Source organism: Delphinus delphis, chromosome 15, assembly GCF_949987515.2.
Source record: "Delphinus delphis chromosome 15, mDelDel1.2, whole genome shotgun sequence".
NCBI classification, from domain to species: Eukaryota; Metazoa; Chordata; class Mammalia; order Artiodactyla; family Delphinidae; genus Delphinus; species Delphinus delphis.
The window spans coordinates 58,166,142-58,180,902 of record NC_082697.1 but is presented as its reverse complement, the minus strand read 5'-3'; positions in this window follow the sequence as shown (position 1 = coordinate 58,180,902).

Genomic DNA, 14,761 nt, shown 5'->3' with positions numbered 1-14,761 from the left:
GCGGCCCATCCAGTGCTGTCCCAGGGGAGGCTCCCCGGCCCGCCACGCTCCCCACAGGTCCTGAAGGGGTCCCCGGGCAGCTGGCATCAAGGGCCAGTGAGCAGGGGACCTGGCAGCTGCACGGTGGGAGCTGAGGCGAGGATAGAGAGGCCCAGAGAGGGAAGGGGACTTGCCCAGTGTTACCCAGCATATCAGTTTCCTAGGGCTGTGGTAACAAATGAACTTGACGGCTTAAAACAATAGAAATTTATTCGCTCACAGTTCTGGAGGCCAGAAGTCTCAAATCAAGGTGGCTGCATGATTCTAGTCTCTGCCACCATCTTATTATGGCCCCCGCCCACCCCATTCCCCGCTCCCCACCCCCATGTCTATGTGTCTCAAACCTCCCTCTGCCCTTCTCTTATAAGGACACCTGGTGATGGATTTAGGGCCCACCCTACATCCAGGAGGGTCTCATCTCCAGATCCTTAATTACATTTGCAAAGACCTTCCTCCCTCCCCAAATAAGGTCACATTCACAGGTTCGGGGGTGTAGGACAGAGACCTATCTCTTTGGGGGACACTGTTTAACCCACTACACCCAGTAAGCCAGGGTTAGTACCAGGCAGAGCTCTCCCCACACCCCAGCCCTGATCTGGGCTGTCATTACCAAGACCACAGGTGGGACAAGGGACAGATTCTGGAGCCTTCGAGCCTGGCTTGGAATCCTGACCTTACCTCTTATTTGCTGTGAGACCTCAGGCAAGTAACTTACCCTCTCTGTCCCTCCGTTTCTTCACCTGTAAAATGAGGATAAGCGAGTCCATTATCCTTCTCATAATGGAAATGAAGTGAGTTGATAAACATAAAACCTCAGAGCAGTGCCTGCCTGGAACCTAGAGAGCTCTCAATAAATGTTTGATAACTAAATACGTAAAACGGTGTCTGGCACACTGTGGATGCTCAGTAAATGCTAATTATCATCTGAGGGCGCCTGGTAAAAAGGATTCCTTACCAATCATCTCCTGGTTCCCCTCCTTACTCCCCTGCCCCCTGGAGAGAGACAGAGAGGGGCACAATAGTCCCATTTGTCAGATGGGACCACTGAGCCCTGGTGGTAGGGGGGCAGCCCAAATCTGGCATCCTGGCCCCACTGAGGGTACCATGTGCTGGCTCCCAGACGAGGTCTGACCCCTGACAACATCTTCAAAGCAAAACGAGAAAAGCAGAACAAGTTAGCAGGTGTTTCCTAGAGTTAAAGCTAACCACAGGGACAGTATCACAAAGACTAGTGGTTCCCAGAGGGTGATCCCCGGGCCAACGTCACCTGGGGACTTGTTAGGAATGCACGTTCTCACTGATGCCTGAAGTTGGGGACCACTGGCCTAGGGCTGCAAAGCACAGGTGGAGAGCTGGCCCCCGTGGGCTAGAGTTACGTATCTGCCACCTAAGAGCTCTGTGGCCTCAGGCACGTCCCTTCATGTCCCGCAGCATCCTCCTCCCAGATGGAAACGACGTGTCTGGCTCCTGGGGCTGCACCTCAGTGAGTTCAGACCTGGCACCGCTGATCACTGTAATTATTGCCTAGGACTAGCTTGCATTTGACATTATGAGCTTCCTTGTGTGCGTGCGTGTGTGCACGTGTGTGTGTGTGTGTGTGTGTGTGTGTGTATGCACACATGCACAGTGAACATTTTTCCTTTTAGGAAGGGATGAAAACAGTAGATATTAGTTGGTTTCTTCAAAACTCCATACTTTGTACATTTTTTAAAATTTTAATTAATTTATTTTTGGCTGCGTTGGGTCTTCATTGCTGTGCGCAGGCTTTCTCTAGTTGCGGTGAGTGGGGGCTACTCTTCGTTGCAGTGCACGGCTTTCTTATTGCAGTGGCTTCTCTTGTTGCAGAGCACGGGCTCTAGGTGCATGGGCTTCAGTAGTTGTGGCACATGGGCCCAGTAGTTGTGGCTCACGGGCTTAGTTGCTCCGTGGCGTGTGGGATCTTCCTGGACCAGGGCTCAAACCCATGTCCCCTGCATTGGCAGGTGGATTCTTAACCGCTGTGCCACCAGGGAAGTCTTAGAATTTTAATATTAAAATATTTGCACATTTCATTCTCACAAACGTCCCCACGAGGTCGCTTTTAACAGGCAAGAAAATCAGGGCACAGAGAAGTTAGGTAGCGGCCCACGGTCATACAGCAGGTCAGTGTGGAGCGATTCTGACCTCACACACCGGTTCCAGAGCCCACACTTGGCACCCCTCAGCTCTGTGGCCCTGGGGGACCAGAGACTCAGTGGGGAAATGAAGGAATAGAGAGAGGCAGTGGGGTCTGGAGGAGCTGGGCAGGACACAGCGAGAGCGGCCAAGGGTGGGGGCAGGTGGGCTGGGCAGAAAGCCCTGGGGGTCTCCGACAGCAAGGGGTTGGGGGGACAGCGGGAGAGCGGGCCCTGCTGCAGAATCACCCCTGCCTGGGCCTCACTAAGCAAAGCAGGGCTTGTCTGGGCCCTTCTGGAAGGCAGTTATCAGTTATCAGCCGCCTTGAGCCCGTGCACTCCCTTCACAGCAGTAATCCCACTTCTTGGAAACCCTCCTAAGGAAATTCCCCCCTTCCTCCTCCTGGGGCTAAGCTACTAAGAGGGTGGCTTTGTCTCTCAGCCCGGGGACCACACACATTTCCTGAGAAAGGCGAGGCTGCTGGGTGTAAGGCGCTCCCCTCCCCCCAGCACCTGGTGGGTAGGGTGGATGGGAAGGGTAATGAGGTGGGGTATGGAAGGCGGAGGGCTGAGGGGCCCTGTGGGTGGCCAAGGCCAGGCCGGGGTTCATTAACCTTTATGAGTTCCTCTTGAGACCATTTTTGGGCTGAATTTTTTTCTGAATGTTATTTAATGCTGTTTAATTCCCTGTCCATGTGGCACCCCAAATCGATCGTGTGTGTGTGTGTGTGTGTGTGTGTGGTTTTTTTCATCGAGGTATATACAACCTACATACAGTAAAGTGTACAGCTTTGTGAATTTTTACACCTACGTACACATATGTAAACCGAGACCCAGATCAAGATTCGAGCCCTGGCTACTCCAAGCGTGGTCCTTAGACCAGCAGCATCCACCTCTCCAGGGAGCTCTTGGAAATGCAGAACTGCAGGCCCCACCAGTATCTCGCGTGGGTCAGAATCTGCTTCCACTGAACAAGACCCCAGGGGATCCGTCAGGTCCTGGGTCTGGAAGCAGGCTCAGCCGTGCCTGGACCTCACTCTCACCAGGCCTCACTCTCTCACGACTCCTCAGAGAGCCTTTCCAACGGAGGGAAGGGAGTCACACAGCAGGTGACTAACGGGTCCAGGGCACCAGTTGCCCCAACCAGGCCTCTTGCCCTGGACATTGCTACTTTGGGTCTCTACTTACCCATCTGCAAATAGGCATAAATATCTCTTCCCAACCGCCTCCCACAGCTGTGGGAGCCCTTGTAACACGGGGCCTGTGCCCCACCGGGCACTTTCTCAGGCATGTCTGTGCACCGCCTCACTTAAGCCAACAAGCTTAGAAGACAGGAACTATTATTAATACCAACACCATATCGATACAAATATATCATCTCAATAACGGGCCATTTTACAGGGCAGAAAACCAAGGCTTGGGGAGATTAGACAACTTTCCCGAGATCACTACAAAGCAGGGCAGCCAAGCTTTGAACCCATTCTGTCTGAATCCAGAGCCCTGACTGATTTTAACCTGAGTCTCTCACACAGTAAGCAACATGGGACGTCCCTCCAGCAAGCTAGTTTGAGAAAGAAAGCTTCTTTCTTCTCTTTCTTCCTTTGGGAAAAAACAAAAACAAACCGGAAAACCCAACCACAAGAATAATGCATGCACATGATGTAAACAAAAATTCAAAGCATCCAAAGGCTTTGCTGGAGAAAGTAGGCTTCCCTCCCACGCCATCCCCAGCCTCCCATGGCCCTCCCTGGAGACAATCCCTGTGATCAATTTCTTGTGCCCCTTTTCAAACATGCTCTGCGTGGACAGTACGTGGAAATACATACTGTGTTTTCTCACTTATATTGTACAAATGGGGGCATGCTCTATATCCAGACCTGCTCCTTGCTTTTACTGCCCTGCACTTTGTCTTCCTATCAGCCCATAAAACCCGGGTTATGGTTTGGCTGTGCTGTAATTCACCTCGCTGCCTCCAGATTGCCCAGCACATGGGTCGTCTCCAGTCTTTTATGACCACAGCATTGCTGTGCCCAGGCCCCTTGCACTCCCATTCTTTCGAGCTCCGATGAACCTTTCTGTAAGATGCCACCCAGAGGTGGAACGCCCAGCCCTGGGTGTGTGTGGTTTCAGGCTTGGCAGATACAAGGGGCATTTCTTATCTGCCAGCCTTGGACTGGGCTCAAGTTGCCTGAAGCCTCTGGTGCCCAGATCCTGGGTGGGGGCTGACGGGAGGGGCCCAGGGTAGGGAACGTCAGTGCTTTCCAAGAAACTAAAAATGGAACCAGAGAAAGGTGCTAGCAGCTCCTTGGGAGAGAGGGACCTGGCTGTGCAGCTACTTCTCCAGAGATAAGGGTCTGGAGCTTCCCTTTCCCTGAACATCTTGGGGGACAGCCTTGCCGCACACCCACCCCACTCACATCCTTCGAGGCCTCTCAGACCTGAGCTTTGCCTTGGACCAGGGCCTGGAAGGCAGCGGAAGATTTTCTGTGTGTTCACTTCATCGACGGTCATACGGCAGCGACGTGCGAGGACGCGTTGGTGCTAACCTCCCTGGGCCAGGCAGAGCCCCTCTTTTACTTTCACAGCTATTTGTTGGGTGCTAGCTAGGCGCCAGTGTTTATTTCAAGTTCCAGTGACCGTGTAGACATTAGTTCACTTAATCCTTGAAAATATACCGTGAGGTAGGTATGGTTATTATGCCCATCTTACAGATGAGGAAACAGAGGCCTGACAGGTTAAGAACCACATCAAGGTGACACAGCTAATGAGGAGCAGAGCCCATGTCCTCACCATTAAGCTGCAGGCAGTGGCTCTCACGGGTGAGTGAGCTCCAGCAGCCCCTGGGGGACTTGTTAAAACATGTTGTGCTGTCCACACCCCCCAAGTTCTTGACTCCATAGGTATGAGTTGGTCATCAAGGCCTTCAGACCAGGGATTCCTCACGAAAGGTCTCATGTGTGCCCACCCCCACCCCACGGCCTGTGGCCTTGGCTTCACCAGTGTCCCCAACCCCAAATAAGGAGCCACTCAGGACACACCCACCAGAAGTTGCAAAATGAAAAAGAGACCGGACGTGGCGAGGGAGGGCGGAGCTGCTGCTTGCTGCTGGGGTGAAGGTGGTACAACGCTGCGGACATCTGCTTGGCAGCACTGACCGAGGCTGGACGCAACCCCGCAATCCCACCTCTGAGTCTCTGCGAGACTCAGAGAAATGCAGCTGCATGTTCACCAAAAGACAGACAAGAGTGCTCGGATCGGCGCTATTCATAACAGCCCAGTTGGGGACGTAGAACTCATCGATAATAGAGCAGATAAATAAACTGTGCTCTGTTCGTACAACAGAATATTATACAGCAATGAGGATGAACTAATGTAACCACACACATCAACAGAGTGAGGAAAACAGACCTAGCGTTCAGACAAAGAAGCCAGACACAAAAGAGGACGCCTGCAGGACTGCATTTACGAGGAACAGGGCAGGGACTCTGGTGACACAGTCTGATGGCCAGGGACCTGTTGGGGGAGGGGCATCGGCTGTGCAGCGCGGGTGGGAGCTGCCGGGAGCTGCCTGTCCTCTGTCTCAGTCTGGTGGCCACCACACAAGCGTGCACACAGACGTGCGCACATGTAACATTCCATCAAAGTTCTGGGAACTCTGCTATTTACGTTTTCCCACAATAATTTATTTTACAATACAATAAAATTTATTTTAATTGTAGCAAAATACACATAAAACTTACCATCGTAACCATTTTTAAGCATCCAGTAGTGGTAAGTAGGTTCATATTGTTGATAGCCAATCTCCAGATCTCTTTCCCCCTCACGAAACGGAAACTCTACACCTAGGAAGAAACCACGCCCCATCTCTCCACTCCCTGCAGTCCCTGGCAACCACCATTCCACTGTGTCTCTGTGACTAACTACTCTAGGGACACATGTAAGTGGAATCATACAATAGCTGTCCTTTTGTGACTGGCTTCTTTCACTGAGCGTAGTGACCTAGTGACCGTAAGGTTCACCCACGCTGTAAGATGTCAGAATTTCCTTCCTTTTTAAAGCTGAGTAATATTCCGTTGTATGGATACACCACATTTTGTTTATCCATTCCCCCGTGATGGACACTTGGGTCGTTTCCACCTTTTGGCCATTGTGAAGAATGCTGCTATGAACGTGACTGTGCAAAGGCCCAATTTTGTTTTACGATTTCACACCCACAAATGACGAGGCACGGAGGCTGGCAGGACAGAGGTTCTAAGGCAGAGTTCTGGAGTCAGACTGGGTTGGAGACCCAGCCCAGGCACTGTCAAACTGTGTGACCTTGGGTCAGACACTTTCCCTCTCTGACCTTCCATCCTTATGTCCTTATCTCTACGGGGTGAATAATGGAGAGCACTTAGCATATCAGCTACTGTTACTATTCTCACTATCGTCACCCCCACAACACACACACACACACACACACACACACACACAGCCTCTGTACTCAGCTCCCAGACCCTAGAAAGGGTTTTGATCTCCCTAGATCAGTCATTCTCACAGAGTGGGGCAGGGGCCAGGAGAACCCCCTCGAGGAGCACCAAAACCACTGAAAATCCAAAGGCTGCCTTCTTTTCCTGAAGGCCAGGATCTACCTGTTTTTCAGTAGGGGTGGGGGTGGGGGGGCCATGGAGATGTGGAGGGAGGCTTCTTACAAAGAACGGAGTGAGTTATTGAGGGTCATTAAAAATGGGACAGTTTTGGACTTCCCTGGTGGCGCAGTGGTTGAGAGTCCGCCTGCCGATGAGGGGACGCGGGATCGTGCCCCGGTCCAGGAAGATCCCACATGCCGCGGAGCGGCTGGGCCCGTGAGCCATGGCCGCTGAGCCTGCGCGTCCGGAGCCTGTGCTCCGCAACGGGAGAGGCCACAACAGTGAGAGGCCCGCGTACCGGAAAAAAAAAAAAAAAAAAGGGACAGTTTTAACTTTACTTTATTGCCCTCCAATCCTTTGTTACCACCAAGCTGATTTCTCTTCAGTTACAAGCTGCTCGCGGTTGTGTCCTGTGTCCCAAGGGCCCAGGGGTCCTCAAGCCCCTGAGATCTCGGCGTCGTGCAGTTTCTGGGCAGAGGGTCCTCGCGCTCGGCAGCTGGGCCCCCTCACGCACACAGCTGTCTTAAACCAGAGGGTTTAGTCCTCGCATGTGGAGGTGTTTTAAGATCCACCTTCCCAGCCCCATTTCTCTACAGCATCGGATGAGGGGCTGGGGTGGACCCCCAGAACCTGCATTTTAATAAAGCTGCAGGAGAGGCCACAGTCCACGCTTGGAACTACCCGGCTCCCACCTCGTCCCTGCCTCCTCTGCCTCTGGGGGCCCGTGGGTACCGGGTCCTCTGTGCTCACCTGCCCCAGCACTATGGTTCTGGGCCAGGGCGAGAAGATTTTCTCTCCTAGAAAGTTTTAAAATGAGAGCTCTATTGAGATACAACCCACAAACCATACACTTCGCCCATTTAAAGTGGTTTTTAGCGCATTCACAGAGCTGTGCAACCATCCCCACAATCAATTTCAGAACATTCTCATCATCCCAGAAAGACACCCTGTACCCATTTACGGTCCCTCCCCACATCACCTCCCCCCAGTCCTAGGCAACCACTAGTCTACTTTCTGCCTCTATGGATTCATATTTAAACATTTCCTATAAATGGAATCATACAAAATGTGGTCTTTTGTGTCTGGCTTCCTTCAAATAGCATGTTCTCAAGTTTGATCCGCGGTGTAGCATGTGTCAGCACTTCATTATTATTTTTTTTACATCTTTATTGGTATATAATTGCTTTACAATGCCGTGTCGGACTTCACTCATTTTTTATGTTATTTAATTTATTTTTTATATAGCAGGTTCCTATTAGTTATCCATTTTATACATATTAGTGTATAGATGTCAATCCCAATCTCCCAATTCATTCCACCCCCTACCCCCCACCACATCCAGAATTAGAGTCTGTCATACAGAATGAAGGAAGTCAGAAAGAGAAAAACAAATATCGTATATTAACGCATATATGTGGAACCTAGAAACAAGGTACTGATGAACCGGTTTGCAGGGCAGAAATAGAGGCACAGATAAAGAGACTTCATTCATTTTTATCGCCAAATGATATTCTGTCATACACCCAGGAGCTTTTTTTTTTTTTTTTTTGATCGATGATTGATTATTTTGCGGCGGGGGGGGGTGGTTCTTCCTTGCTGTGTGCGGGCTTTCTTTAGTTGCGGCGAGCAGGGGCTACACTTCGTTGTGGTGCGTGGGCTTCTTATTGCTGTGGCTTCTCTTGTTGCAGAGCTCGGGCTCTAGGTGTGCAGGCTTCAGTAGTTGCAGCACGTGGGCTCAGTAGTTGTGGCTCACGGGCTCTAGAGCGCAGGCTCAGTATTTGTGGCATACGGGCTTAGTTGCTCCGCGGCATGTGGGATCTTCTTGGACCAGGGATCGAACATCTGTCCCCTTCATTGGCAGGCGGATTCTTAACCACTGCACCACCAGGGAAGTCCCTACCCAGGAACTTTTAAAACATACTGATGTGGCCGCCCCACCCCAGACTGATCCAATTAGTTGGAGGGGAGGGGACAGGACAGGATTTGTAAAGCTCCCTGGACAGACTAGGAGAATCCCTGCTGTCACTCCTTCAAAACTCCAAGCCATAAAATAAAGATAAAATCTTGCCATCTGTGATGAGGTGGATGGACCTTGAGGGTATTATGCTAAGTGAAATAAGTCAGACGGAGAGAGACATATACCGCATGATTTCACTCATATGTGGAATGGAAAAAACAACAACAGAAACGCACACACAAAATAAATGAACACATCGAACAAGAACAAACAATTCGATTCAGAGAACAGAGTGGTGGTTACCAGGGGGGTGGGCGGGGGATCGAAATGGGTAAAGAGAATCAACTGTGATGGATAGAAACTAAATTTTTGGTGTTGAGCACGCTACAGTGTATACAAAAGTAGAAATATAATGTTGTACACATGAAACATATGTTATAAACCAATGTTACCGCAATAAAAAATAAATTAAAAAAAACCAAGATTCCAGGGCAGGTCTTATGAGCACCATTTCACAGACTAGGAAATTGGGGCTCAGAGAGGGGATTGTGTCACCAGCCCAGGGTCCTGCAGACAGAACTGCTGAAGTGGATCTGACTTCCTCCCTTCACTTGTTCAACATTAACGAGGCGCCAACTGTATGCCTGGCACCATGAGACTCAAATGATCCAATGACTGAGACATTCCTTCATGTTATTTAGTTATTTAGCCTGGCCTCTGTTTAACCACGAGTAGAATGAATGGAATGAGGATGGGAAGGCCGAGCGACTGCAAGGGCAGGTGACGGGTTCATCAGTGTTTTAAATCAAGTGGTGCTTCTCAGTCTTTGGGGAGTGCCCACCCCATAGAGAATCTAATGGACACAATGGGAAATGCTTTTATGGTGACCACATTTTTGCCTATAATTATAGGGGATTCTCCATCCTTTGAAGCCCACTGGTAAGAACCTAACCATACACTGAATACCTTCTTCTCTGAGCATCTGTGACTTGCCAGGCGCTGGGGCTGCAGCCATGAGCTGGTCCACGTCCTTGCTCTCAAGGGGACTGGGATCTGGCACAGGGCGGCAAACAAATAAGGAGGCAGGACCGTCCAGCTGTGTGGAGGACAGAGAATGCAAGCGGGCTGGGAAAGGCTCCCTGTGCCTGGGAGGGCAGGGCAGACCTGTGACATTTTGCTGAGATCTGATGATAAGAAGGGCATTCCGGGCAGAGGGAACAGCCCGGCAAAGGCCCTGAGGTGGGAACAGGATTGGAATTCTGGGAACTGAAAGGGGGCCATACATAATGCGTAAGAAGGTGGGTAGGGGCCAGTGTCTGGCTCTTTTCTAGGCAAGAGGACGGGGCAGGGAACAGGCCAGACTTGGCCAAGTCCTCTTGGAGCTGGGGGTGGACAGAGCCAGCGCTTTCACAAAACACATCTCAACAGCCGGGAGGGTGAGGGCCGGGGCATGGTGTCTAGGCAGGGAGACGCGGAGGCCTGAGGTTGGGCAAACAAAGGCCCATTTGCAGGCAAAGTGTCACAGGAGGGACTTGCACAGACCTGAAGCTGGAATAGTGGTTGTTTCCCAAGCGGAGAATGAGACTAAAGGTGGTTTCAACAAAGTCCCGAAAGAAGGGGTCCCAGCTGCAGTCAAACCCACTGGCATTTGCTAAAACTTCTAAACTGGGCAAAACCGGAGCGCCCAAACATTTTCTCTGAGCCGGAACATTTTATATATGGAAATAAATGTAGACATTCTTTTGAGCACCCACAATGTGCCTGGCACTGGGCTGTAGGCTGATATAACTGCTACTCATATCCTGGTTGTTATTTTCAGACAGCTTCCTGAGTCCTTTCAGCATATTTACCTGCACCTCCCATGGAGTGGGTTGAACAGTGCCTCTAAAAAGATATGTCCCTGTCCTAACCCCCAAAACCTGTGAAGACGACCTAATTTGGAAATAGGTTCTTCGCAGATGTAATTAAAATAAGGCTCTCAAGTTTGGGATTGACTGCTATATTTAAAAAGGATAACCAGCAAGTATAGCACAGGGAACTCTGCTCAATGTTATGTGGCAGCCTGGATGGGAGGGGAGTTTGGGGGAGAATGGATACATGTATATGTATGGCTGAGTCCCTTTGCTGTGCACCTGAAACTATCACAACATTGTTTTTATTTTTTACTTTTTTGTGGTACGCGGGCCTCTCACTGTTATGGCCTCTCCCGTTGCGGAGCACAGGCTCCGGACGTGCAGGCTCAGCGGCCATGGCTCACGGGCCCAGCCGCTCCGCGGCACGTGGGATTTTCCCGGACCGGGGCACGAACCCATGTCCCCTGCATCAGCAGGCGGACTCTCAACCACTGCGCCACCAGGGAAGCCCTCACAACATTGTTAATTGGCTATACTCCAATATAAACTAAACAGTTTTAAAAAACACATAAAATAAGGCTCTCAAGATGAGCTAATCCTGGACTAGGGTGAGCCCTAACTCCAGAGACAAGAAGGCCATGTGAAGATGCAGGCAGAGCTTGGAGTGACATATCTACAATCCGAGGAACACCAAAGCCTTCTGGTGGCCTCCAGAAGCAGGGAAAGAGGCCTGGGGATTCTCCCCCAGAGCCTCCAGGAGAAACCAGCCCTGTGGACACCTTTTTTCAGACTTCTGGCCTCCAGAACTGTGGCAGAAGACATTTCTGTAGTTTGAAGCCACCCAGTCTGTGGTCACTTGTTACAGCAGCCCAAGGAAACTAACACAACATATATAATTTATTACGGGGTTCACATACACAGGGGTTTGTGCTGACCTTTTACACTGATATGGGAACGGAGGTCAAAAACTTTGGGGGAGGGCTTCCCTGGTGGTGCAGTGGTTGAGAATCTGCCTGCCAATGTAGGGGACACGGGTTTGAGCCCTGGTCTGGGAAGATCCCACATGCCGCAGAGCAACTAGGCCCATGAGCCACAACTACTGAGCCTGCGCGTCTGGAGCTCGTGCTCTGCAACAAGAGGGGCCACAACAGTGAGAGGCCCGCGCACCGCCATGAAGAGTGGTCCCCGCTCGCTGCAACTAGAGAAAGCCCTCACACAGAAACAAAGCCCCAACACAGCCAAAAATAAATAAATAAATAAAAAGTAAAAAAAAAAACCAACAACTTCAGGGGACCCCTCGCTTAGCCTGCCTGATTTCGAACCTCCCCCTCACACTGTAACCTTCGACAAGTTCTTTGGTTTATCTGGCTTCAGTTGCCTCATCTGTCCAAAGAGATTAACCAATGGGTTAAATGAAATTCCGATATGAGGCTCATGTGGTGTGGACATGTAGTGGATCTCCATCACCAGCTGCTGGGAGTTCTGTTGTCAGGGCTGCTGCCTTAGAGTCAGTGGTGGCTTCCGCTTCGGCAAGCCCTGTCTGGCCCCACGATCCCCCTCCCTTCAGGAAAGGGGCAGGAGTAGGTTTCCGGGTCATGGGGTAAAGCCTCCAGGTGGGATTCCGCAGAGGGAACACTGTTCCCTGGAAAATTCTGGGCCAGGTTTTCAGTCCAGCAATGGAGGCCTCCCAAGAAGAGGTCAGGGGGGTGATTTATGATCTGAGAAAGCCCAAGCAGGGTGACCTCTCTGCTGGGCTCAGAAGGAACAGTCCCTGTGGCCAGGATACTTCTGGGGGCCCACTGAAATGTTCTGAGTGCTTTTAACATAGGAGGGAAAAACAGATGTGGTAATAATGAATATGTAATAATGACTCCAGCCTAGATTATAGTCACTTCATACAATGTGGCCATAAAATACAGCTTTATTTTTCCTTTTTTTTATGGAGGAGGTATTCATGGAAGCATCCCTGGACCAACGACCCCGGAGAGGGATTGAAGCTGAGGGACAAGAGGGCTTGGCCGGCCCAAGTAAGGAGTTTCAGAACCCAGACCAGCAAGGGAGCAGAGAGGCCTGATCTGGAAAGCGGTGCCGGCCATGCCCATACTCCCTGCCCTACTGGTCATCAGGCCACCATTGCGGGAGGGCCGCTGCTCCTGGAACAGCAAACCAAGTGCTCGCTGACCAGGTGCTGTGCCCAGGCTACATGGGGAAAATAATATTTAATCCTTCCCATGACCCTGTGCGGGAGGACTGTTATTCCCATTGGGCAGATGGAGAAACTGAGGCCAAGAGAGTCCCTGCACATAACGCAGGGCCTCAATAAATGTCTGCTGAGTGTGAACTGGATGCATAGAAGGTCCTGCGCCCAAACTATCACCACTGGTAAGGGTAGAGCTGGGATTTGAAACCAAGCATCCCTGCTCCAGACCCTCAGCTATAACCACCACCTTCTACGGCCTTGCGGTACACATGCCAGCCCTGCTCTGGTGGTATTTCTAATCCTGTACGGTTGACCTTACCAGCCCTGTTTCCAGGTGAGGAAACAGAGGTTCAGAGGGCTGAACACGCCTGTCCAATTTCCACTTGACTCTGTAAGTGGCTTCCTTTCCCTCCCTCTGCAGTGTCCTTTGATCCAAAAGCCGGGGAGGGGCAAGCGGCAGTGCCTATCCAGGCTGCAGAGCGTTGGTGTTTATCTGACGCCCTACCCGACCACAGCAGGCTGACCCTTGCCCATTATCCCAGCAGGAAAACAAGGGAGGGGTTCCTGCCAGCCCTGGGGGCAGGGGCAGGGCTGGCTGCTGCCCACCCCTGTTGTCTTGATAGCCAAAGGGCCACCATCTGAATTTCAGGGACAGGCCTTCCCGGGCTGTGGGGCAAGAGAGAAGGGTCTGGGCAGGGGAGGCTCCCCCAGGGGAATGAAAAGAACTTCAGACCCAAGTTTCCCCAGTTGGCTCTCACCTTGGATAAATCAGTTCGTCCCTCTGATCCACCTGTGAAATGGGGCCTTCCAAGAGGGGCTTCAGGGATGAGACAGCCAGTGTGGGCCAGCCTCGGCTTCCTCACCTTTAAACTGGGGATAAGGACGCCGACCCTGAGGGCTTCTCCTGGAGCGCAGATGTGGGAGGTGCCCAGCACAGCCGCCCTCATCACATGATGCATGTAGGCTCCTGCATTTTTTAAAAAAAAATTAATTAATTAATTTTTTAATGGCTGCGTTGGGTCTTCGTTGCTGCGAGCAGGCTTTCTCTAGTTGTGGCGAGCGGGGGCTACTCTTCTTTACGGTGTGCGGGCTTCTCATTGTGGTGGCTTCTCTTGTTGCGGAGCACAGGCTCTAGGTGCACGGGCTCAGTAGTTGTGGCACGTGGGCTCAGAAGTTGTGGCTCGCGGGCTTCAGAGCACAGGCTCAGTAGTTGTGGCGCACGGGCTTAGTTGCTCCGCGGCATGTGGGATCTTCCTGGACCAGGGCTCGAACCCGTGTCCCCTGCATTGGCAGGCAGATTCTTAACCACTGAGCCACCAGGGAAGCCCAGACTCCTGCTTTTTAACAGATGTCATGGAGGTTCTGACCCAAAGGATCTGGGGACAGCTATAAATAGTTCTCAAAGCACGTTTTTCTCTGGTCTTATTAGCTTTTTGTTGTTGTTTTTTAAACCACAAAACTACCACTATGTGTGCTGGATCATGTCACTCAGGACAAGGCAGCTGTGCTGAAGGGCCCATCATCTCCCTTACTTTTTTTTTTTTTTTTTTTGCGGTACGCAGGCCTCTCACTGTTGTGGCCTCTCCCGTTGCGGAGCACAGGCTCCGGACACGCAGGCTCAGCGGCCATGGCTCACGGGCCCAGCCACTCCGCGGCATGTAGGATCTTCCCGGACCGGGGCACAAACCCGTGTCCCCTGCATCAGCAGGTGGACTCTCAACCACTGCGCCACCAGGGAAGCCCCATCATCTCCCTTCCTTTAATCCAATCTTTGGGGAAAAACAGGGGTAACAGTTCGGTGTTATACAAGTTTCACACTTTTCTCTCTTCTCAGACAAACCTATTTGGACATAATTTGGGTTCCCTTCTTCTAGGTTTTTTTTTTTTTTGGCCACGCTTGTGGGATTTTAGTTCCCCTACCAGAAATCAAA